At 35.3% G+C, this 24,410-nt stretch overlaps 1 protein-coding gene and 1 long non-coding RNA gene across 2 annotated transcripts in view; one reads left to right on the forward strand and one right to left on the reverse strand.

Moving 5' to 3' along the window:
• Positions 1-397: 397 nt before the first annotated feature.
• On the reverse strand, positions 398-7,817 carry LOC135153910 (uncharacterized). Its single transcript, XR_010293424.1, has 3 exons — positions 7,001-7,817; positions 4,324-4,443; positions 398-3,965 (listed from the first exon to the last, which is right to left on the reverse strand). It is a non-coding gene; the product is annotated as an uncharacterized LOC135153910 (long non-coding RNA).
• A 13,511-nt stretch (positions 7,818-21,328) lies between these two features.
• Positions 21,329-24,410, forward strand: part of LOC129258756 (oxygen-dependent coproporphyrinogen-III oxidase-like) — a 33,874-nt gene continuing 30,792 nt past the window's right edge. Inside the window, exon 1 of the mRNA XM_064098756.1 lies at positions 21,329-21,574. The gene's annotated coding sequence lies outside the window, so the exon portion shown is untranslated. The remainder of the gene's footprint in view (positions 21,575-24,410) is intronic.

The following is a 24,410-nucleotide window of genomic DNA, read 5'->3' on the forward strand; positions in this document are numbered from 1 at the left end:
CGCAGACCAGTATCACAGGAAAGTACTACAGAACAGTACTACAGGACAGTACTGCAGGAATACCAAGAGACCTTACCGCAGGACAATTCCTGCAGTACTGTCCTGTGGTATTCCTGTGATACTGATCTTTGATATCTTCTGTGGCATTATTGGTCTCATCCTGCAGCCTTCTTGTGATACTTTACTGTGGTAATCCTGCAGGGGTATTCTTGTTGATTTCCTGTGACAATCCTATGGTATTGTCCTGTAGTAGTCTGTGCGATTTTCTCACGACACCGTCCTGCACTGGTTTGTTAGGCGTAGTAGTTTGTAAGAATTTCCTGTGATCCAGCACAACAACTTTGACATCTTGACTAATGAAAAGAGGCGTGAAAAAACCCACAAATTTGCAAAGACGTTAAAAGCATATTCACATACCTTTATTATGTATGAGCTGTACTATGCACAGTATAGAACATCTTTGATATCATAAATGACTGCTAGAATAATGCAGTAACATTTCATCTTTAGGATAAGACATGTACAAAGATTTATATCCATGAACATTGAGATGCCACATGAACTACTTTCACTATTCATACATTGCTGCCATTTTGAGATCACATAAAGAAAGCTAGATTCGACCCAGAATCCTTCCCTCTAACACAACAATAAGCGATTATTATTAATACCTTGGTCACATTCCTTGACCGGTTGCCTTACGGCGAGACAAAATCAGCAGTTTTAGGTATTCCTGTACAAACCACCCACGTGTAGCTGGTAGTAGCTGGTACAAGGATGATTAAGACTGTTAATTTTGACTCGACGTAAGGCCACGAGCCGGCGAATGTAACCAAGGCTTAACCAGTATTATGGTTGCAAAAAAAACTGTAATAGCTGAGCAATTGCATTTTCCCCTTCTTGTCAACACCCGATTGGCTTAATACTAAAAGCAGAACATCCTTTACTCAACCATGTTATGAAACAATGGATAACCACTTCTGCATGTACAGATAATGCATGGTGCACATACAGTAAGGGATGAAATTATGATGTGTTGATCACCAGTATAAACTTAAAGTACATGAACGTAATCATAATCACTTCATTTTGCTCAGAATTCACTTAAGTCCATAAATACTGAAAGATATTTTTGAATGAATTTCACATGATTTAGAACGTTCACCATAGGTTAGAAAAAATATGAACATAAGATTACTTTGCCAAAACGTAGATCAAATCTATTGAGACATTAACCTTTTTGACATTGAATAGGCATATCATTTTACACAGTCTTCTTGTCTAAGAATTGCTCCAACTACGTATTGAAGGGTTATATATGAATGTAAGCATGAGCCCATCATAAACACGAAATTGCGGCATGTAATTTGATTTGCTACATGTCATAATTGATAACTAAATGACGTTCAATACTTGATGTTGCTACATAAAATAATTAAGGTCATGTGGCAATGTGAATTCATACCTACTCGAGTCATTTAGTAATTTCAATTAGTATATGACCTAATTAATTATGACATATAGCTCAAAATTGACTTGAATAATTATGACCAATTTGATTGACCTCAATTATTTGAAGTAGCAACATCAATTATTTAACATAAGCACTCTCAATCGAGGTGGAGTAACTCTTCTTTAGGTCATGTTACTATTCGAATTGGAACATGTCATTGTTTAGGTCATGCAGCAATTCAAATTACTTGCTCAAGTAAACAATTACAATTGTAATATCACGCAAAATGAATTAGCTGTACATGACATAATTCTGTTCTTTGATGGGCTTATGCTTCCATATATCAAGTAAATGGCTTTAATTCTTAATGATTATCCAAAAATTCATATACATAAAATAAACCAATATGAAGAGCATCATATCCAAAGTGATCACCAGTTCACCCAATGTTACAGTACAAAAATAAAAAGCTGATTTTCTTATGTACTTTCACACATGTTATACATGTGCACTGTATGTCACTTGACCCTGGCAGACAATAGAATTGACAAGCAGTGAGTCCTACATGTACATGTAGCTGCCTGGTTTGCATACTTTAATGTTATATGAATTTCAATCATGGCCATGTGCTGTTTATACACTAAATGGAGGGATCTTGTCATAATGTTATGTCAATTAAAAACTGAATAAAATCCCAATTATCCTGAATAGCTAGACTAGCCCCCTTGCAATGGACATTGTAATCTTGTTTTCTTTTACCTTTCATTATTTTTGAAAATTTTCATACAACTAGGGCTGGGACTAAAACCCGGGTACCCGAGTAGAAAAATCAATACCCGATACCCGAAAATTGCTCACCAGTATAATGTACATGTATTTGATTTGTATTGCGTAGTGTAAGACATGATTGTAACTCATTACAAAAGTACACAAGCCTCATTTTGAATTTCACCAATTACCCTCTAAATATCCATAAATATACAAGTTTTCAAGTGATGATGATGTGACCGAGATCGTTCAATCATCGCCATGTTTCTTTTGCAGCGCAGTGACGTCATCCAGCCACTGCGACGCAAACCAATTTATGAATGAAAATATAGTAAGCATGCGCATTGCAAGCCTCAGCCCCACGCAGTATTACGTCAAAACAAGTCTGCAATACTCTGTCACCTCATACCAAAATCGACCTACGAAGCACCAGCCAATCACGTTCTTGTTACCATTTTTAGTTCATCATAAACCGAAAATGGGAACACGATCGTGATTGGCTGGCGCATTTGACGCTCCGAAACCCGGAAATCAATTGACTTTGTTCACGTAGCGATACAAACTCACAAACACGATGTAATATCGATGCTACTTCGTAAGATTTTGACGGAAAAGCAAGAATAAAAATTTGCTTACCTGTGCAGTATCGGTAAGAAAACCTTTTATAATTCATATGATATATAGGAAAGTGGAATTCTAGGTCGATTTTGGTACGAGGTGACAGAGTATTGAAACTTGTTTCGATGGAATACTGCGTGGGGCACGGGAGGCTTGCAATGCGCATGCTTACTATATTTTCATTCATAAATTGGCTTGCATCGCATTGGCTTGATGACGTCACCTATGGGGTTTTTCCACCAGTCATATTTCAAGTGACATGATTTTCAGGTACCCGAAAATTACCACGGGTACCCGAAGAGAAAAAACCCGAAAGTCCCAGGCCTACATACAACTCTTTGTTTTTTTTTTATACTTTATCAAAGCTTTTATGATTATAAATGTGATTAAATAATTTGACTTGATAAATGTATATTACTGGTATACTAATTGTGAATTTTTAGCAAGAAACAGTATTTGTGTTGGATTAATACATAAAAATGTTGCGAAATTTCGGAACAGCGTACCCAGGCATCACAAATTTGGTCTCAAAAGATGTGCAAGACTTGAAAGTAAAAAGGCAGCTAACAGCCTCCCAGTTATTAACCCTTAGTTAAATTGGACCAATTTGACCCCCCCCCCTTCCAAAAATTTTGCGACCATGCTGTCGCACAATTTTTTTAAAACATGCCTCTTTCTAGTCTTGTGCATCTTTTGAGACCAATCTTGTGTCACCCGGTACGTGGTTCTGTAATAACGTGACATTATGTAAGTACATGTCATACCAAAAATTGCTCAAAAACGTGATTTTGTGTACAAAGTCAATGCAATAGAGGAAAAAGTATGATTTTGTATTCTAATTACGCATAAATTAGTATTATCACTTACTAACAATTTGCGTGAAATAATTTACAATTTAATTTTGTAAATTATGCCCTAGACAACCCATGTGCCAATGTTAGACGCGATTGTGCGGTCAAGATCTCAAGGAAGGGGGGGCCCTGGAAACCCCCCCTCCCCCCTTCCCCAGCCATATCAACTCCCAAAATACCCTGGCTTTAGTTGACTTTCTGGCTCCTCTTGAGTAGTCACCATTCATTGGACAGCTTGTTTTTATCCAAGTCTGTATAGCACGAGGCAGCTTAATCTGTAGAAAAAAAAACACATACCATTACGATAACATGAACAACATAAAAATACAAGAAATAAGGTGTTTTGCCCCCATCTAGATCTCTTTTCACAAGTACATATCTATCGGATAATGAGGTCCTTGCGGCTATCTCTCTTAGCATATTCTTGCTTATAAAAGCAAACTAAGCCGAAGAGTGACAAACAATTTATAATGCAAACAAATTGTCATAAGCACATATTGAAACTCTTTAATAAAACAATGAAGAATAAATCTACATCTTCTAACAAGGATTACACTGTATGCCACTGCATGAATACAATCTGCTTAATTTTGTAATTATAATATCTACTGAAGTGAATGCCTATATAATCACCTTTTATGAATTCCAACCGTGTCTTGTACAAGAACATGGCCTTTTCTGTGTACACCTGTAGTATCTTTCCCACATAATGCTGGACTTGCTGCTCGATCATCCAGAGATCCCTCTTTGAATCTTTAATGAAATGAAATGAATTTGAGTGACATAGTAAAATTTTATTTGCAGGTTAATACAAATACATGATGTAATAAAAATACATGATAAAACTTCTTCATTTCCATATTTCAGTGTTACAATTCAGGTGCAAAGAGTCATATTCTTTAATAATATTCAACATAAAATCAATGAAAACTAGTGCTGTTGTCGATAGGCCTCATATCGACATTGATGTCGACATACGAAGGATTTTCAAAATTCCGACATGTCGACATGCACGCACCCACATCGACATGTAAACATAAAATAAAAAGGGGTCTAGCCTACAATCACGAGTGTAAAGATTAGCTGAAAAGTTAGAAGCATTTATCCACAGTAATTGGCGCGATTAAAAGGTTTATTCAGCTTAGCAGCGCATTAAATGAAAAAAGAATATCTGCGAGCTGTGCGGCAGTAGAAATACGTCAGTACAGGGCCGGCCTGCCCGATCGAGCCGCCCTCGATATCCCGTTATAGCGAGAGTAGCATTCACCGTACCCATCCACGGAAATATGTACCCATCGCGCGCTATTCACCGTGCTTGATAATACGTTGCTCCTCAATGCATTATTTTTCACATAAACGTGAGCAGCAGCGAACACGTGTTTTTGTCAAAGTTGTGACTGCCGCAATTGAGCGCTTACTTCATATCACGAAGTCACAGAAAACTTCCCTTCATTCGTTTGGAGATCGTTGCACGGATCGCCGCGGAAGTGATACTGAAATTATCGGTCGATTTTCATTACTTTTCATTGTCAAATTGAGGAGCTTGTGTTTGCAGCAATGATCACTGTTGTAATTGGTGATTCTCAAATTGGCTACGAGTGTTATTGAGCAATGCTTTCGAAACCGGATCCTGGTACAAAAACTTGATTCTCCAGAAAAAAAATGTGGATTAAATCGGTGATTTTGGAAGCTCAATTCCCGAACTGAGCCTGTATTGTATAGATCTAGTGTGGGGATATCACTCGTGTCAAGGTGAATATATTTGATTGAGAGTGTTGTTCCACGATCGAATGCTTTTTTTTTATGTTAGGGAGCCCAGGCTAAATTACGGTCCCTTTTTCATGTCGACATTGTCGATGTCGGGATTAATTTTTAAGCGACATGTCGACATGGATTTTTGTTCCCGACAACAGCACTAATGAAAACATTAAAAGTAGAGGAGCATTTTAACCTTACTCACAGTCTGTTATTGTCGCTAAAGTCTTTACAATAAGAAGATTGGGCACTTTGCCGACATCGCGTAATGCTTTGCATCGATTTACATGTATAATAGTCTTTGTGCCTAGTCTTTTCTATGTAGTGTCTTTAATATGTAGATAAAACATGCGTCCTTTAGCTAGTTAGACGAACAATTTTGGAAATTAAAGACGGATCCATATTTTATCAACCGGAAGAGAAATTAGTGCTTAAATGAAGCTATTTGAGGGATATTGATGATATTTAGGGTGAATTGACTTCACATCTTTTCGTAAGTTTGTCATGTTCATAGAAGGCCGGACTTGATTTTATAGAAACCTCTTTTAAATTTGTGGGATTGCCTACCTCGAGTGAAGTTTGTGCAGGCTCCACTCCACTTCACTATTGCTACACTACGCTCCACCTACCCAAACTTTGAGACCGTGAACTGGATCTGTCGATCTGATATTCCGAGTGACAAAAAGTGGGATCTTATGGGGGGGGGGGATATCAAATTCATGCAACATCACGCTCTTTAAAAAAATTAAAACTAATATTCTTCCTGCACACAAAGTTTCAGTTCTTCTCCATGCCTCTATCCGTCTCAAAATTGATGATTTAGAGCCAACATGAAGTTTCTCACATAGATGGCGGCGTAAACATCGGGCAAGTCTCTTCCGTCTAATCATGATACTTTTCACATTTTTTGGAATGAATTTCTTCTTCAAAAATAACGACGAGAGCGTAGAAATGTTGGAAATTAAGTTTTATCCCATGTACATGATTTAGGTCTAACGTTAGGCTAGATCTTTTAGAAGGAAAGTAGAAATCTCGGGGCCGGGGGTGAAAGTTTCAAGTTTTGGCTTCCTCTGTGTGGGTATATGAGAAAGGATCCCTGGCTTCATATGAGAGTGACCTTACGAAGTTACGTTAGTAAATGATTTTCACTCTCTAGAAGCCGCCTGGCTAGGCCTACAGCCATTCCCGATCACGATATTTTGAAAAGTGGTGGATATTATTGACTTCAAATGTGACTGAGAGACTTGTCATGACATTTGGGAACAAATATTGGTGATGAGGTATGCTGGTATTAATCGGCCGGTGCGAAACTGCATTAGCGCCCACCCCTGACCTGGCTACAATCATGACAATACAAACATCCTCACCGCCGCCATCAATATACTACTAACTTAGCCAGCCGTTGGCCGTCCCCGGCCGCGCACACCGCAGATCAGCCCCCACCCGATAAGCGATCGGGAACAACGGCAGTGCAGTGGCCGTACGGTAATGATTAAAAAGTCGAAGAAATTTAAGTGCATGCCGCGCCAAACTACGAAAAATGGATCTAACTTACTGTTTAGCCTGTTGTGTGAATGTCTTAAGAAGTCGTTGTCCGAATCTGATCCATATTCTGTTAGTTTTTGTTGAAATATTGACGGCCTTCTTCATCAAGCTTCGGGTTCAGCTGAGCAGTTACGAACGTTTTTTTTCAAATGGCGGAACCGGAAACACGTATACGGTACAGTCCGTGCGTTTGTACTGTACGTTTGTACGGGGAGCTCGGAGGGGGGGGGGGGTCTTACTTTTTACTTGGAAACCAGACAATTTGACTATTTTCGCCATCATTTATATATCATATTATTAACGTAAAGGAATTGAATAAAGTAAAATTCAAATATTTATTTCTTCTTCCTTTCTTTTTCTTTTCTATGTCTTTTAATTTTTTTCTTTCTCTTTATTCTTTTTTTTAATATAAGGATAGGATTTAAAAACATGTCTCACAATTTTACTGAAAATATGTTATATAGGCCTACTAGTATGCAAGTAGGATGACAAAGAAAGCAATGAGGAAAATCACAGCTCCAATCCTATGTATTTTTAATTTTATTTCTTTTCAAAAACACACATTTTATCCTTTCTTGCGATCGAAGGAAAGATCCCTTTATAAGGTTCAAGTATAGTAAAAGAAAATAATCTTAGATCAAGTGCCGGCAGGGTATTTTGATAAGGGGTGGAGGAGCAAGACAAGCAAATATAAAGATACCATTTTGAAGCGAAACATAAGAAAAGATAATAACTTTGCCAACGAGGTAAAAAATAATATGATATCGGTTTTGACACTTTAAGGATGGAAAATAGTTTGAAAATATATAGATACAAACTTCATACAAATTAGAAAAAAAGAAGCAAAATAAACTGCCATCATATGTGAACAGAGATACAAGATTGTTCTTGCAATTAAAAAACATATTTACAAACTATATATAGCTTCGCATCATAAAAATAGATTGAAAATATCCAAATTTATTTGATTTAAAAAGAAATAGATATAAACCAGCCTGGCTAACATATTGCAAGGTGGCAAAGATATAAACCGGGGATATAAAGCAAAAAATAGGCCTTAAAATGGAAATTAAATATCCTATTTTTAGTTTATCCTATTCCACCTGTAAAAAATATTGTGAATAGGAGAACAAATATTGAAGTAATTTTATTTATAATAATATATTTGTAAGAAAATAGGTCCTTTTTACTAAAAAAAAATAAATAAAAAAATAGATGGGAAACTTGGAAAAATGTATTTTCTCGCAATAAAAACTTTAAGGGGCCAGAATCGCATTAAAACTTGGTTATGAAACGTGTAAAACAAAATCTTAGATAGCATTTTAACTGAGATTTATTTTTTAATCAACATTCAATGCTGAACTTTCTTATGTTAATTGTTTATCAATATTTTGTGAAAACAGATAGTGTGCACATCGTCATGAATATTCATTTGGTGGGCTGATGATGTGACATTCCCATTTTTCTTTTTTAATGTTAGATATGAAATTATGATTATCTATTTTTTCAATACATGTGTAAATAATGTGTCCCCATTGTAAAGTTGCTGCATTAAATAACTAATGCGGTTAATTAGTCGTCATTCCAATTGTTTAAGTTCTTGGTAGAAATATGTTGAATAAATCTAATTTCATATATTGTACAAAAGAACATGGGATATGACATCATCAGCCCACCTAATGAATATTCATGAGACATGCCTAAATAAAACTGTTTCATGGGAATATTGCAAATCCTTAAAATTCAACTTAACTTCGTTATTTGTCATCCGATTTTGAATAAATTTTAAGCATTTTGTTTTGTGAATTTTACTCTATTTATTGATTATCTCTAGCGTTGACCTCCCCTTCAATTATTTTCTTGTATTGTTAGAAAGAGATGGATGAAGTAGAATAATACGTTCATGCTTATATTTTTATTCATTACAATATCTCTTTGAAATTCAACCCGGCTTCCTCACAACCATTAAGCTCTAAGAGTGTTAGGTGTGTCCTGTATATTTCAACACGTACCCTTTTAAATATAGTCATTTTTTTATTATTCATCCTGTTTTTTATGAAAAAAAGGTGGCGAACAAACAAAACAAAAATGATAATTGAAATTTAAAAGAGCGCATGAAAAAGAAATAACCCTGAAAACGAACAATAGTCCTCAAAATATAAGTTGCCCATTTTGGGGTCAATAATTTTTCGCATTTTTCAGTTCGCGCTTTGCTCCTAGTTTTGATCTAGTACGTATAGTACCCTTTCTCGTAGAAATAGAAGCTATCAAACTTAAAACCTCTGAGTCTCAGTAGGCATAACCCCCCCCTCGCTGATATAGACCTACACAATGGGACAGGGTGAAATATAATTTTGAAATAGGGCCTATATGTCACAATCTAGCTATCACAAAATTAAATTTTCATATAAAAAATTGTACTTTTTAAAATGAATGGTGCCCTTTTAAGCCATATGGCCTTCTAAAAATATAAGACTCAATACGCTACTGACCTCTCCCGAAACTGAAAAAAAAGATAAATCCCTCACTGGAAATAAAAAAATTAGTCTGTGGTACAAACAGGGCTTCCATACAAGTACTGAAGGAAACTAATTTTTTCATGTACTGTACCACAGAAAATACACCAGTAGCGTCTGTGATACAGTTTCAGTCATATTTCTGGGGTGGCTGCATGAGAAGTACCGCAGGAAATTTTGAAAGTATAGCACTGGGGTTGCCATAGAATTTTAGAAGTGCCTATATTGAGTCCTGCAGGAAATTTCAAAATTTTCATTTACCACAGAAGTATCACAGGGTTTTCATAGAAGTGTCTTTAATAGGATCGAGTACTGCAGGAAATTTCAAAATGTTCATGTACCACAGAAGTATCACAGGGTTTCCATAGAAGTGCTTAGTAATAGGAGTACTGCAGGAAATTTAAAAAATGTTCATATACAACAGAAGTATCGCAGGGTTGTCATAGAAGTACTGCAGGATATTTTAGAATTTTCATGTACAACAGAAGTACGACATAACTATCACAGAGTGATATTGTATACAGTTATGTACAACAGAAGTATTACACAGGTACGACAGAGTACCATTAAGGTATTGCATGAAATTTTCATATTTTTATGTACCACAGAAGTAGAACTATCACAGAGTGATACCACAGGAGTCCTGTAGTAATTCCTTATACAGTTTTGTACAACAGAAGTATCACACAGGTACGACAGAGTACCATTAAGGTATTGCATGAAATTTTCATATTTTTATGTACCACAGAAGTATGACAGAACTATCACAGAGTGATACCACAGAAGTCCTGTTGTAATTCTATATACAGTTTTGTACAACAGCAGTATCACACAGGTACGACAGAGTACCATTAAGGTATTGCATGAAATTTTCATATTTTCCTGTACCACAGAAGTATGACAGAACTATCACAGAGTGATACCACAGAAGTCCTGTTGTAATTCTATATACAGTTTTGTACAACAGAAGTATCACACAGGTACGACAGAGTACCATTAAGGTATTGCAGGAAATTTTCATATTTTCCTGTACCACAGAAGTATGACAGAACTATCACAGAGTGATACCACAGAAGTCCTGTGGTAATTCTGAGGTACCGTTGTGTATGACAGAAGTATCACACAGGTACAACAGAGTACCACTAAAGTACTGCAGGAATTTTTTGTAAGGGTATGGAATACACGAAAATAATAGGTACCTGATAAATCAAAATTTGCGAGCGCGCAGCGCAAGCAGCAAATGTTAACATTCAGACCATAACACTGACATTTTACAGAGCACTTTTTAAAAACCAATTTGTAAATTGCACAAAATAATGAAAGTTTGATTTCCGAGGTGAAATATGTTTTGTATATTGACTTCCAAACTTGATATTCGAACTCCATATTGAACAAGATATGTAAATCACCTAACTGGCAATGCGAGCGCGAAGCGCGATCGAAAATTTTATATAGTGGCACGATAGATTCTTTTTATTTTCCAAGTCTTCCCCTCATCTGATTTTATGCACTCGTCGTCCTTCTCTTCTTTTTCTCCTTTCCCCTCCTTTTTTCCTTCTTTCTTTCCCTTTTTTCTTTTTTTGCTCCGCCAAGAGGGGGGGGGGGGGGGGCGGGCCCCTCGGCCCCCTGGATCCGCCTATGGGGACAAGGGGTGGGAAAATTTGACAAGCAAAAAAAAGGTTATCATCGCCAAAGTAAGGTCATCTCGTCCCAAAATTCATGTTTTATTTCGATTTAGAATGATGTATTTCTTACCATCATATAAAAAGACCAAAATAGTACGGGGGACATTTGATATTGTGTCCCCCCTACTATGTTGAGTAGGGGGGACACGTCCCCCCTGTCCCCCCTGGGATTTCCGCCCATGCATGTGAGATCTCTAAGGAAGGAATGAAAAAAACAGACAAATATACTGAAAGTGACCTTTAAAAATGGAAAAGAAATGGTGAAAGAAGAGTAGGCCCTATTGAAGACAGACGGAGGTCTTGCGGTCATGTAACTCTGTAATAACCCCTATCATCATCCAATTAAAGGTCATTACGGTCGCTTTGCCTGCCCCACCCTAATTAAAACACTCTGGAACAGGGCTGGTTCCATTCTGAAACGGCTGCTCTTAAAGTGAGGACATACACTAGTACCATAGGTTCCCCGAGTTAGTACTCATTAATTTTCTATTTAATACTAATAATGGCAAAGATTCAATCTTGAAAGATTGAAATCTCACTCAATCAGGACTGGTCCCTCATCTCACTCTGAGAGGAGTGGAATTAGGAACCTTTGCATATAGAGGGGGCATTTTTTTAAAGAGGAAAGTACTTGTTTTGTTAATTTGTAACGAAATTAGTGTGGTATGAAATGAATGTATTGAATGGTGAATTGGAATTTTATCATTCAAGTTGGCTTATTTCAAAAGACTAAGTTCAGAATGTTGCATTATGCTGGCCAGATATGAGTATACGGTAGTTGATGACTTGAGTTTCTCTTGGATCTTGTAAAATCTTATTATTTTATCTTATGTTTCTTTGTTTTTGATGATGATCCTTAAATGTCAGGATTTTATATCAATAAACTTTTGAATTGAATTGTAAAACTAAACGGCCAAAAATCTGGGAGCTTTTTAATTTTTAAGGGGATGCATACGAAACATGGTCAACAGTGCCCTGGGAACGATTTTTTTGAGTGGGGGTAAATCATTTGACAAAGCCAAAAAAACACAAAACAATAGTTTCACTATAAACGAAGGTCATTTTCAATACATTTCTCCAATTTTACACACCTACCAGAATTCCAGGGGGTGCAGCCTATGGAAAATAATACACGCAGCTAGCACCCCCGCTTCCCATGGCCATGTTGGTCAGTATACTATTTGGGCTTTGAGAGAGCGTATCATTTGAGCTGTTATAATAATAATGAAAATAGGCCAACTCAATTTTATAGCTCAAATTAAATCTCATCTCGCGCTCTAAAAATGTAGAAATAGAAAAACAATCATATTGAATCTAAATACATCATTGTATAGATCTGAGACTGAATTTAGAGTTATGGTCGGACTCTGACTATAATAATCTGGGGTGTGAAATGACTCCATGTAACAATGTTATTAAAGCTTATTTTTAATATTCAAAAGGTGTATCAAGATTCTCATTAGAAAATAAGAACTTTCTGAATATAAAATGAGTCACCAAAAGTATGCACGAGTTATTAAAGCTGTATTAAAGCATTAGCTGATTTAAGAAAAGAAAAAGAAAATGCGTTTTTCTAATGTAAATGATCGATTGAGTGATGAAATTACCTGCAACAACAGCAAATAATTATTTAAAACAAATGGTCAAGAATATCTCTTCTATCCTGTTGTTTTTCTTGTTGCTATCAGTTGCCATCACAAGCATCGGGACATTCATCTTTTAAGAGGCTTCTCTCTGCATTTGTGGTGCTCATTTGTTCATCCAACTGCTTCTAGAAAGAAAAACGCTCAATATGGCATCATCATTTGACAATTCTGTGGCGCCCTCTACGTGTGACCAGTGCGGCAACCCTGCAGAGGACATCGTGCAATGCTCTGTTCGAGACAACAAGAACTTGTGCCGGCCTTGCTTCCGGGATCTGCCAGGCCGAGAAGATATCGGAGAGCCAGAATGGGTTTGCGACATCCACGCTACCCGGAAGGTGGATTTTTTTTGCGAACGCTGCAAGATTGGTTGCTGCAAAGAATGCGCGGGCGATGTCCACAATGATCATAAGGTGGTGGATGTTGTAAAGCTTACAGTAGAAATCCGACAGAAACTGCAAGCGCAGCTGGAAGAGGTTAACACCAGTGCAGAGGTGTTGTCAGAACTGCGAAATAAGGTAAACGATACAATGAATAAGATCAAAGAAGCTCCTATGGTAGTCGAGAAAGTTGTACGTGAAATCAAGGAAGAAGTGCAAAGTAACTTAGATGAAGAAATACACCGAATCATAGCCGAGGCACATGAAAAGTTGAAAAATAGGAAAGAAAAGGCAGATTGCGCTATCCAGAGAATTCTCGCAATTCGGCATGATATATATACCGATCCCTATATGCTTGGCAAAGTCGCAGAATGGTCAAATAAGATGGAGAAGACAGAATCGACACTACTGGAGAGAGAGCAGGCTTGCGAAAGCGCAAATGAAGAGATTAAATCAATGTTTGATGCATGTCCAGAAAAAGTTATTCGACGGGGAAGGCAACTAAGCAGCTTGGTAAAGACGTCATCGGCGTTAAGAAATGGTCATATGGATATCATTGCCACCTGCAAAGCAGCTGTCAAGGCTGAAATCCCGGAATTCAAAATGGAAAAAGACATTTTTTTTCACATTAATTCTTTTTTTATCTTCGAACCATTTTTGGTATATCTTAGGATCGCTTTAACACTCTGTCTTGTATTTGACTCTGCGTGGGTAGCGAGAGAGAATTACATAAATGAATACAACCAGACTTTGCTTTCATCTGAATCAATGTCTAGCCTGTCTAGCTTGATTTGGTCATGTTTATCATTTCCTAAATACAATTTTCTGAATTTTTTCTTGTTGGTTGCAGTTTTCGTCCCCTACAGTTTAGACTATCCTATCAAAATTAAATTTGGAAAATTGCATGTATGCAGAGTTATATTACGCATGATTCTAGAATTTTGGCTTTTAACCACTCTTTTTGTCTTTATTGTGAGTTCTCCTATTTATATCTTCCAAGTAAAGAATGTTAGTAAAGATGTGTTATTTGTCATGTCAGTCTTGCAGTCATGTTTGTGTATTTATAGCATCCATTATTCAACGTCTTTCAAAACCTTTTATAGTTATACGAAGGGTACTAAGTTTGAAGATTATAGAAGTGCATATTTATTCATGTACATCATGTACGCGACGTACAAAACATTTTTAATAGATTATGTTCGATAGACCAGAACATGATAGAGTATTCTGTATCTATGACCGCGTATCTGGTTACAACATCTGTCACAGATGTCTATAAACCTCATTGTACTCATTGCAACTATTGAAGTTTGAAATGCATTGTTTATCTTTACTTGCTGTCAATTTTCTAAACGATTTAACCTAATAAACCCGGGCGCATCCCGACATTTTTTTTAATAAATCGACAGCTTAGGAGTTTCCCGCCACGTTGTTTCATGACCAATTCCTTTCAAGTCTTTCATGATTTTTTAGACTAAATTTACGATGTCCGGGTACTCTCTAAAAATCAAGGATTTAAGATAAATCCAGATCGGCTGTGAATAGTGACCAGTCGAATATTAGATTAAGCCTTAAACCTTGTAGATTTAAATATGAATCTAAAAGATTTTAATTGAAATCTTTCGAGATTTAATAGTTAATCCTAAAGAATTAAAATAAATCAAAAGTTTTGCTGGCCACTATCCACACAGTCAATCTGGATTTATTCTGAATCCTTTATTTAGAGTGTATACGGTTACGAAATTACTGAACATTATGTAAGTCACCTGTCACTCTCAGAACCCAAATTGATCACCCCCCCCCCTCAAAAAAAACGTAAGAAAAATAAGGCCCTGTTTTGAAAATGAAATGCCCTTTTTGATGTAAAACATAATACATTATATGTTATAAAATCATATCTTTTTTTTTGCCCGCGCTTCGCATCAATTATTGTTTAATAAGGTATTCATTTTGTTCCTGATTACAAAAATGCTTAGAATGCCCAGTATTCAGGTTGGGACATCACATTTTTGAAGCTCGCGATTCCCCCTCACATTATTCGATTGGTGAGATATGTAACCACCTATCTGGTCAGAATATTAAACATTTCAGCTCGCAGTTCGAGCTCGCGTTAATTTATTTTTAGTTAGATACAAATCTATTTCATGATTACAACAAACTGCTCGGAATGTTTAATTCTTGTGTTACAATGAAATGTCAAAAAACTTGAGCTCGCATGTCGCGCTCGCAACTTTTTACGAGGATATGCCCGTTTAACAGTAAGTAACGCAATAATTGATCAAAAAGCAAGTTTAACAACTTCAGATTTGATATTTTTCCAAACCTCTCGTTCGCTACGCTCCCTCCCAGAAAAAAAATTATTCATAGATTATGATAGATATATATTTCATCAATCAGAAATCACTCTAAAAGGGCTTTTTGCTCAACTAAATTACTACATTAACACAACTACTTCACGCAGATAATAATCTTATGGAGAAACTGTCCGTTTGCACCAAAATTCCCATTTTAAGTGTCCTTTTTTGGCAGAAAAAAAAACGAACATATGTTCCGCCGCCCTGGCTCAAAACGTGATGTACGAATGCAATGCCAATTTCTGTTTCACTCCAGAACTTGTATCTGTACCATTCTTTTAAATAGGAATAAGCAGCTAAAGGGCTTTATTTATAGAAATGTATACAAATTTTGGATAATGTGATTAATACTTTGTATTTCCACTTGTTTGATATGGTATCTGGAGGAGATTTCTTATTGAAATATATAGGCTTATTACTACGGCTCATTGCTTTTATGTACAATGTTATTAATAAATTGTGTATTCAGTATAAAATCCAATGCATTATGCTTTCGTTTTGTTTAAGTGATAATTAGATGTAAAAAAATGGAGAATGCTATGTATATTCCTTAGTTGAAGAAAGAAAACAATTTTTGTAAACCTAAATTCCTTATATTGCTTGTTAAAATGTTGGCCGTACATGATCGTATTGAGGCCTGTGATTTGTAGAGCACTTGCCAGGGCCCTATGGGATTGGGAACTATTTATTTTACAGTGGGTGCTGAATAGATGTTAATTTGACAAGCAAAAAGAAACAAAAAAGGGGGTTTACTACAAAATGTAGGCTATTTTGGTCACATTCATCCATTTTTGGCACAACTATAGAATTCCAGTGGGTGCTGCCTATATACGGAAAATAACACACGCATCACCCCCAGGGAATTGCTGGGGGTGATATATCCCCACTTCTCATGGCGGCCATGGCACTTGCGTTGTCTTTTCGTACATTATGATTTTTATTATGAAGAGCTTGATTCCAAAAGGAGCTAAATCCACTTTTGACCAAAATTGATTTTTTGATAGAAATATATGTATCTTAGACGTGGGAATCAAATGCAACATACCGCATTTGAAAAAAAAATTGGAAAGGTTGGTGAAAATTGATTGCAAATTTGAGCTTTGTTCCAAAAGGAGCTAAGTCGAAAACAGTTTTGTTCCAAAAGAAACTAAATCCACTATGCGGTTATTTAAAATTTGTTATTTTTCCTATTTAAAAAAAAGTTATGCAATCAATTTTTAGGTACATGTTGTGGGTACAAGCTCACACCATCTGTGCGAATTTTGCTGAAAATAAAAGAATTTTACAAATTTTATGAATATTTTTGGATTTAGCTCCTTTTGGAATTGGATATCGAAAAGTTACCGTCCTTAGAAAAAATGGCAAAATATCATTTTTGGTTCTTTTGGTAATTTTCAATGTATGAATATCAAAAAAAGATGTAAAAATGTACTCTGCTAGCCATATGTATGTGTTTCGTGTTCAATTTCCAATATAAAACATGTTTAATTAGGCAAAAAAATTATATTTTCCTAGGGTTTTGTTCCAAAAGGAGCTAAATCCATGAAAAATAAGATTTCAAAAATTCTTTAGAAATTGATAATGAATGCTAGATTCTTAAAATTATGATTTAATTAATCTAAGACGGTAATACCATCATCTATATCAAAATTAAACAGCAGTGGCTAAGGGAAAGTGGTGAATAAAAGAGCCTTGATTTACAGAAAAATACCAAAAGTGGATTTAGCTCCTTTTGGAACAAAAATCTTCATTTACAGTTTATATATAATATATATGTATATATATATAACGAATTTTGATTATTCTAGCTATTCACACGGAATGAATTGCGAAGTCCAACCGTATTAATGCAATGTAAATATTTGTAAATAAACCATAAGATGAGATAGACTGCAGCTTTAAAAAAAAAATAGAAAAAAAACCCCTCAGACCATGGACCTACAAGGTCCATGCTCAGACATTAAAAGGAAGAGAAGGAGGAAAAGAAGAAGAAAAGAAGACACTTCTGAATCATTGAAATTCATTCGATTCATTTCGCTTTTTTGCATCTTATTTCATTTCAAAATGCTGTACATAAAATCATTTTCGTTGGTGCTGGGCCAATTTTAAAAGTCATCATGCTATTTAGCATACTATACACTAAAAGGCTTGTACAATGATCGCAAAAAAATATATGATTAAACTAGTTTAGTGATAGATCATATACCTTTTCTGATATTTTCTTCTCTTAATATAATGATGAGTACGCGATGTGGTTAATTTTATTTCATTTCAAAATGCTGTACATGCAACCATTTCCGTTGGAGCTGGGCCAATTATAAAAGTAGTCATGCTTAATGTGAAATAATGGTATAATGTGATTAAACTAGATTCATGACAAATCCGATAATAATTCTGATATTTTCTTCTTTTCATTTCTTATATGAGTGGGTGATGATAACATGACTGATATGGAAAGAACGATTAGATAGACGTATGACGTGGAGGGGGGTGGATAGATGTGTGGGGGTGTGTGCAGATGATTAAAGGTCAAGTCCACCTCAGAAAAATGTTGATTTGAATCAATAGAGAAAAATCAGACAAGCACAATGCTGAAAATTTCATCAAAATCGGATGTGAAGAAAGTTATGACATTTCAAAGTTTCGCTTATTTTTCACAAAATAGTTACATGTATATGAACGAGTCAGTTACATCCAAATGAGAGAGTCGATGATGTCACTCACTCACTATTTCTTTTGTTTTTTATTGTTTGAATTATACAATATTTCAATTTTTACGAATTTGACAATTAGGACCTCCTTGCCTGAACCACACAATGTTAAAATAATGGAATTCCACGTGTTCAGGGAGGAATGAAACTTCATTTCACATGAAAATGACGAGAAAATCAAAATATTTCATATTTCATATAATAAAATACAAAATAAATAGTTAGTGAGTGATTCCATCAGTTCCCTCATTTGCATACCGACCGAGATGTGCATATAACTGTTTTGTGAAATGAAGCAAAAATTTAAAATGTCATAACTTTCTTATTTTACATCCGATTTTTATGAAATTTTGAACGTAATGCTTATTGGAATTTTCTCTTTTTATTCAAATCAAGTGTTTGTTGGGGTGGACTTGTCCTTTAAAGGAGAAGTTCACCATGACAACATGTTTATTGTAAAAATAGCAGGAAAATTATGAAATATATTGGAAAAGGTTTGAGGAAAATCCATCAAAGGATTAAAATAAGTTATTATAATTTTAAGTATTTGATTTTTGACGTCATGTGAGCAGTTTTCTAGCTACATATCGTATGGTAAAAAGTCAATGAAATGTCATTTTCTCAATAAAATTGAAAAACGCTCATAAAAGAAATGAAAAATAAGTCATAACGAACCATTAAAAATGAAATTTATATTACATAACGTATTTGGCAGCTGCTCGTTTATGACGTCACAGATCAAAAACTTAGAATTTTAATAACTTCCTTAATCTTGAGAGAATTTCCCTCAAACCTTCACCAGTATTTTTTAAATAAATATATATAGAGAGAGAGAGAGAGAGAGAGAGAACAGTGGCGGCACCAAAAATGGTGGGGCTTGGGTCGTGCGTCATTTGCATCCCGCCCATGCCCATTTTTTCTCTTTTTTTAATCAGTTCATTATAATTTACGTTGTTATATGGTTATTAATGAATTGAAATACCTAAGTTACGAGTTTCGATTTCCGGAAAATGGGCAACTTCTTTCATTAAGCAGTACCCACATAGATTTAGATTTATTTATTTCCGTTCAACATTTTTTTCAAAATATAATCAAAGTATCAATACATATTCAATATAATCGATAATACAGACAAATGTTGAATATAAATTAAACAAAACTACAATTTGTTGCAGTAATTTTATCAATGAAAAGAAACAAGAAATGAACGGAGGGACTTGCCAAGAAAAGTAAAAGCTTGTAGAGAAGGCAAGCCCCTAAACTTAGTTTCAATACTAACTATAAACAAACTATATATACAACTCTATACAAAAATCGAGACGGACACAGAATTCAATTCAATTCATTTTATTTCCACAATTCAATAAAAATTACATCAAAATTGCACAAAGTGATTCAAAGAACAATGAATAATACAATACATAGACTTACTTGGTACAAAAACAAAAGGATAAACAAAGTACGGAACATTAACAGAATATTAAAAAGTGGAGGGACAAACAAAGGCCCGGGGCCTATCAAGGGCTTGTCCCCAACATATAAAGATAACATATGACTGATCATAAACAAACAAGCAAATACAAAAAAAAAAAAAAAAAAAAAAACATAAAGCAATAAAGTTATTCAAAAATTAAAAATAGAAGTAAAATCAGGGAGTATAAGAATTAATTAGATTATTTATATACATCTTCTTAAACCTAGACAATGTAGGGCAACTCTTCATATCAGGATCTAAACAGTTCCATAGCTTTGGACCAATGAAAATTATTGTGGACCGAGAAAACTCATATTTTAATTTAGGGACACGGATGTGATTTGACTGCCTGGTTGTGTAAGGAACAGTTAAATTATTCTCATGAAAACAGTCATTTAAAAATTTAGGTAGTATATTGTGTAAATAAGAAAACATAAAGATTGCAACTTGTAATTTATGAATATCCTGAATTTTCAGTTGTCTGAATTTGAAAAATAAAGGACTGGTATGTGAAAAGGGAGCTGAGTCTGTGATGACGCGTATTACCCGTTTCTGCAACAAAAAGAGTCGATTGAGATGTGTTGAGGAACATCCTCCCCACACAATATTACAATATATCAAATGAGAAGACAAACTTAAAACAAGTAATACACAAATATCAAAATAAAACGAATAAGTGACAACAAAAATAAGAGAAAGCAATTTAAATAATAATAAACCCACGTCAAAAAATTGAACTCCGCGCAAATTTTTTTTTTTTTACCGTGTTAATAGTTTCAATAAGATTTGCATGTTTGATGAAACTAAATTATAATTCAATATTTACCCTTTAGCAAACTTAAGCCGGGCTATAAGTTTTAAGTTACCACGTATATAAGTCCTACAATTCTTCTACCATATAGGACCTACATGCTTTCTTATTAATTATTTCGTGTTTAGGATGTTTAACTAACTTAATGCCCCCACTCCTGAAGGCAATTTAGCTGTATCAGCATAAACTCATTCCCTCGACTGAACAGTAAAATATGCATGCGCATCGAGGGATAGACCTTTAATATATATCCCCAATCATTTGTTCCCTAAAAATCAAATTAAAAGGTAGAAAATCAATAAATCAGTCATACAAGTAATAAAAAATAAATGAATTAATCAATTGATAAATTGATAAACAAAAATATTAAAAAATAAGAAGTAATAGAAAATAAGATAAAATACATGACGAATAATGTATGAATAAATTAGAATATGAATAAATAAATGAGTAGATAAATAAATAATTAAATAAATATATTTAAAAAAAATTATAAATGAAAATAAATAAATAAATGTAAAAAACTGAATAAATGAAAAAATAGAATGAATGATGAATGAAAGGATGCTGGATGAATGAATGAATGAATTAAGAAAATGAATTAGTAAATCAAGAAAATTGCAAAGAAAATTAAAACTAATAAAACAAACGGGGTAAAACGATTTCATAAAAAAAGAGTATCTGCTCATCAGCCAAGACAAGTCATAGGCCTACTCCGAAAAAATGCTGTTTTGGCCTACGTGCAAAACTGATCATCTCGGTTTACATGCTTGCTCTCCTTGAACGCACCATGGACCTGCTAGTGGAGAGGTCCACGGGCCATGCATGCCATAGTCCATGCACGCACGCACGCACGTACGTGTGTGTGTCACTGAACTAGAGATTCAGTGGTGTGTGTGCGTGTGCAGACTAGACCGGAGACTAGACCCATATACAAATGACAACGGCTAGCTGAAAGTAGAATATTCTGCAAGTCTCTGGCCTGGGGCTAAATAAAACTAAAGTTAAAGGTGAGTATAGGCCTACACCCTTTCATAATTATTTTAAATGTATTTTGTTGAATTAATGAAACTCTAATCTTGATGTATGTGTGTGCATGTGTGATTTTTTTTCAACGACTAACGACGTTAGGTTATCACTGACACTGAGAGAGTTAGAAATGTAGCTAACTTTAGACTCCTCGAGCTAGCTAGCTGATCACAGATTGCCGATACCGGTCCCACCTATTAGTAAATGTGTTGGCCTAGATAAGTCTTAACCATAGAGATGTATACTAACTACGCTAGAGTGCGGAGTCGCCATAGGCGCGCGTACTTAACGTCTGTGATTGTGTGGAGCGTGGCGGCCATTGCTCGATAGGTATAGATTCGCAAAAGTACCCGGATGTACCCATAGCTCGTGCGTTGTAACGCTGTGAAAAGGGGTGCCGTCTCCGGCCTTTATCTTGAAGAAAAGAACACAACCTCATAAAAATCGAAAATATGAATGACAAATTGCATCTCAATACACTATTAGAGTGATTACATGGGGATTATGCTATTAATTTGGCATTTTAAAAACCTGATTTCTCGGGATGAAATTCTAAATAATTTGCATTTACCTGTCCGTTTATAGGCCTGTAATAGATAACAATGTTGATATACTATCATATAAACAATCATATAAAAATAAAAACATACAGCGGACATATTAATAGAAAGATTGACAATTAATTCAAAAGACTGCCATGACTGCAGTGAATTAGCCCTTCTCTGGATTTCCCTACCTTTAACTGCATCGTCCTCCTTCCATCCTTCCCACATATACGTCCTTTGATTCTATGTTTATGTTGGATATAATTTTGTAATTTCTATATAGGCCTACAATGATATGTAACTTGCTTTAATTTGTATGAAATATAGGCCTATCATTTTTATATATTAAGTTGTACAATAATTCTGTATAAGTTAGTGTTTTGATCTACATGCGCTATTAAAGGGCATCTCATTATTGTTCTTGGTGAGCCTCCCGTTACACCATCAATGTTGAAATTTGTGTTATTTGGTGAACGTGCTGATTTTGTTCTTATAGGAACATAATAAATTCCCCAAAATCTGCAGGCCTATATGGCCCGAAAATAAAATATTGATTTAAAATGTCGAGAATATAGCCTAATTTGTTCAAACTTTTCAAAAATGACAGTTTTAATTCCCTTCACTTTAAGTTAGATTTGTTTTAATTCGCTTTTTAGGGGCCGTGTGTGCAATTAAAATAACAAACACACCTAAGCAAATTCGCTTTAACATACTGATCAAAATAAAATACAGGGGGCGCGACCGGACCCCTCCCTGAAATGAAAATGAACATTACACATAATAAATTATTGTGATTTTATACACCCCATCACTTTCAAAATCATTCCGCGACGCCGTAACATAATATAATAATTTTGTTCATCCATGGAAATCTTATTTAAAAAAAACTGATCGAATAACCAAACTCAGGTCCATAGGCCAGCAAATGACATTAAAGGAAGAAAACTAGAAAATCAAATTCAGTTATACTTTTAAAATGAAAAACAAAACTGGATATTCAAAACGCGTGTTTATCTGTTTATATGTTAGGCCGGTGCCAGTGATTACAAATATTTGCCATAAAGTTCATTTATTCAAGCGACACAGACACAGTTAATTAACACAATTTCAAGGCAGGTATCAAATTTGAGATTAAATTAGGATTTTTAATATCTTATTCCAAGTATTGTCACTTTTGCAATATTATTGTTTCATAATTATGTTTGGTTTTAGTACTCACAATTTTGCAACCGTTTTCATAATTATGATAAGTTTGCATTGATGTCTTTCATGATATTAGTTTTATACACTCTTGCAGTAGTAATAATATTCTTTATAGTATAATACAAATTATATATCATAATCCCGCCCCTTTTCTTCTCTCCTTCTCCCCCTTCTTCCTCTCCTTATTATTCTATCCTTGATTTGTTCACATGATATTGGTCCAATCATTATAGGATCAGAAACAACGGCGATAAACAAAATATTTCAGCCAGTTTGCCGATCATTATATTTTCAGCCGGGGAGAATCAAGTCTATACTTTCCAGAAAATTAAAGTAAAATTGTTTTGCGCATTGTGATTTGTTTACTCTCCGAAGTTTTAAAATGTTTGCAAGGCAATAACACTGTACATAAACATCCAACCCCCCATTAGGCCTCCTGTACATTGCAAAATTGTACGACTGCATGCGCGCATTTGATATGCAAATTTTGCTGTCCAGGGCTCGACTTTAGCGGGAGCCCGGTGGCAATTGGCTCCCTAAAACCTTGGCGGGCTCCTTAGAAAGTAAATCAAAAAGCCCGGCTTGCTCCTTAAGTTTTTCTAGTATCAGCCAAGAAAGTTCATTCATAAAAACAGTGAGTGACCTCATAACTGTCAACATTGAGCCTGTGTTGCTTGGTTACACTAGGCGGTGCTGCACCATCCCGAGTTTGCTCAATCTCGAGATTTTAGCCCGATCAGCCCTCTTCGCGATTAATCTCGAGATTCAAGAAACCCCGTCTGCACCATCCCACGAAGAGCGATTCCTGCTCGAGCGAGGCAACAAGCCCGATATTACGAGCATGCGCACTTTCGGATCTTGGAGTTTCAACGGCCCGCGCTTTTGAATAACTTCCCGCGATATGCAAGCAATGTACTCCTTTCACGTCACTAGCACTTTCGCCGAATTCAACCGGTGTTATGCAACAATCCTCTCAGCTCAGCGAGTGAAGAAGTGATGTATTCTTCGTTAAATATGATGGCGGAGTAGGAGGCAACGACAGAGAGAGAGAGGGGGAGAGAAGGAGGAA

Source organism: Lytechinus pictus, chromosome 4, assembly GCF_037042905.1.
Source record: "Lytechinus pictus isolate F3 Inbred chromosome 4, Lp3.0, whole genome shotgun sequence".
Lineage (NCBI taxonomy): Eukaryota > Metazoa > Echinodermata > Echinoidea > Temnopleuroida > Toxopneustidae > Lytechinus > Lytechinus pictus.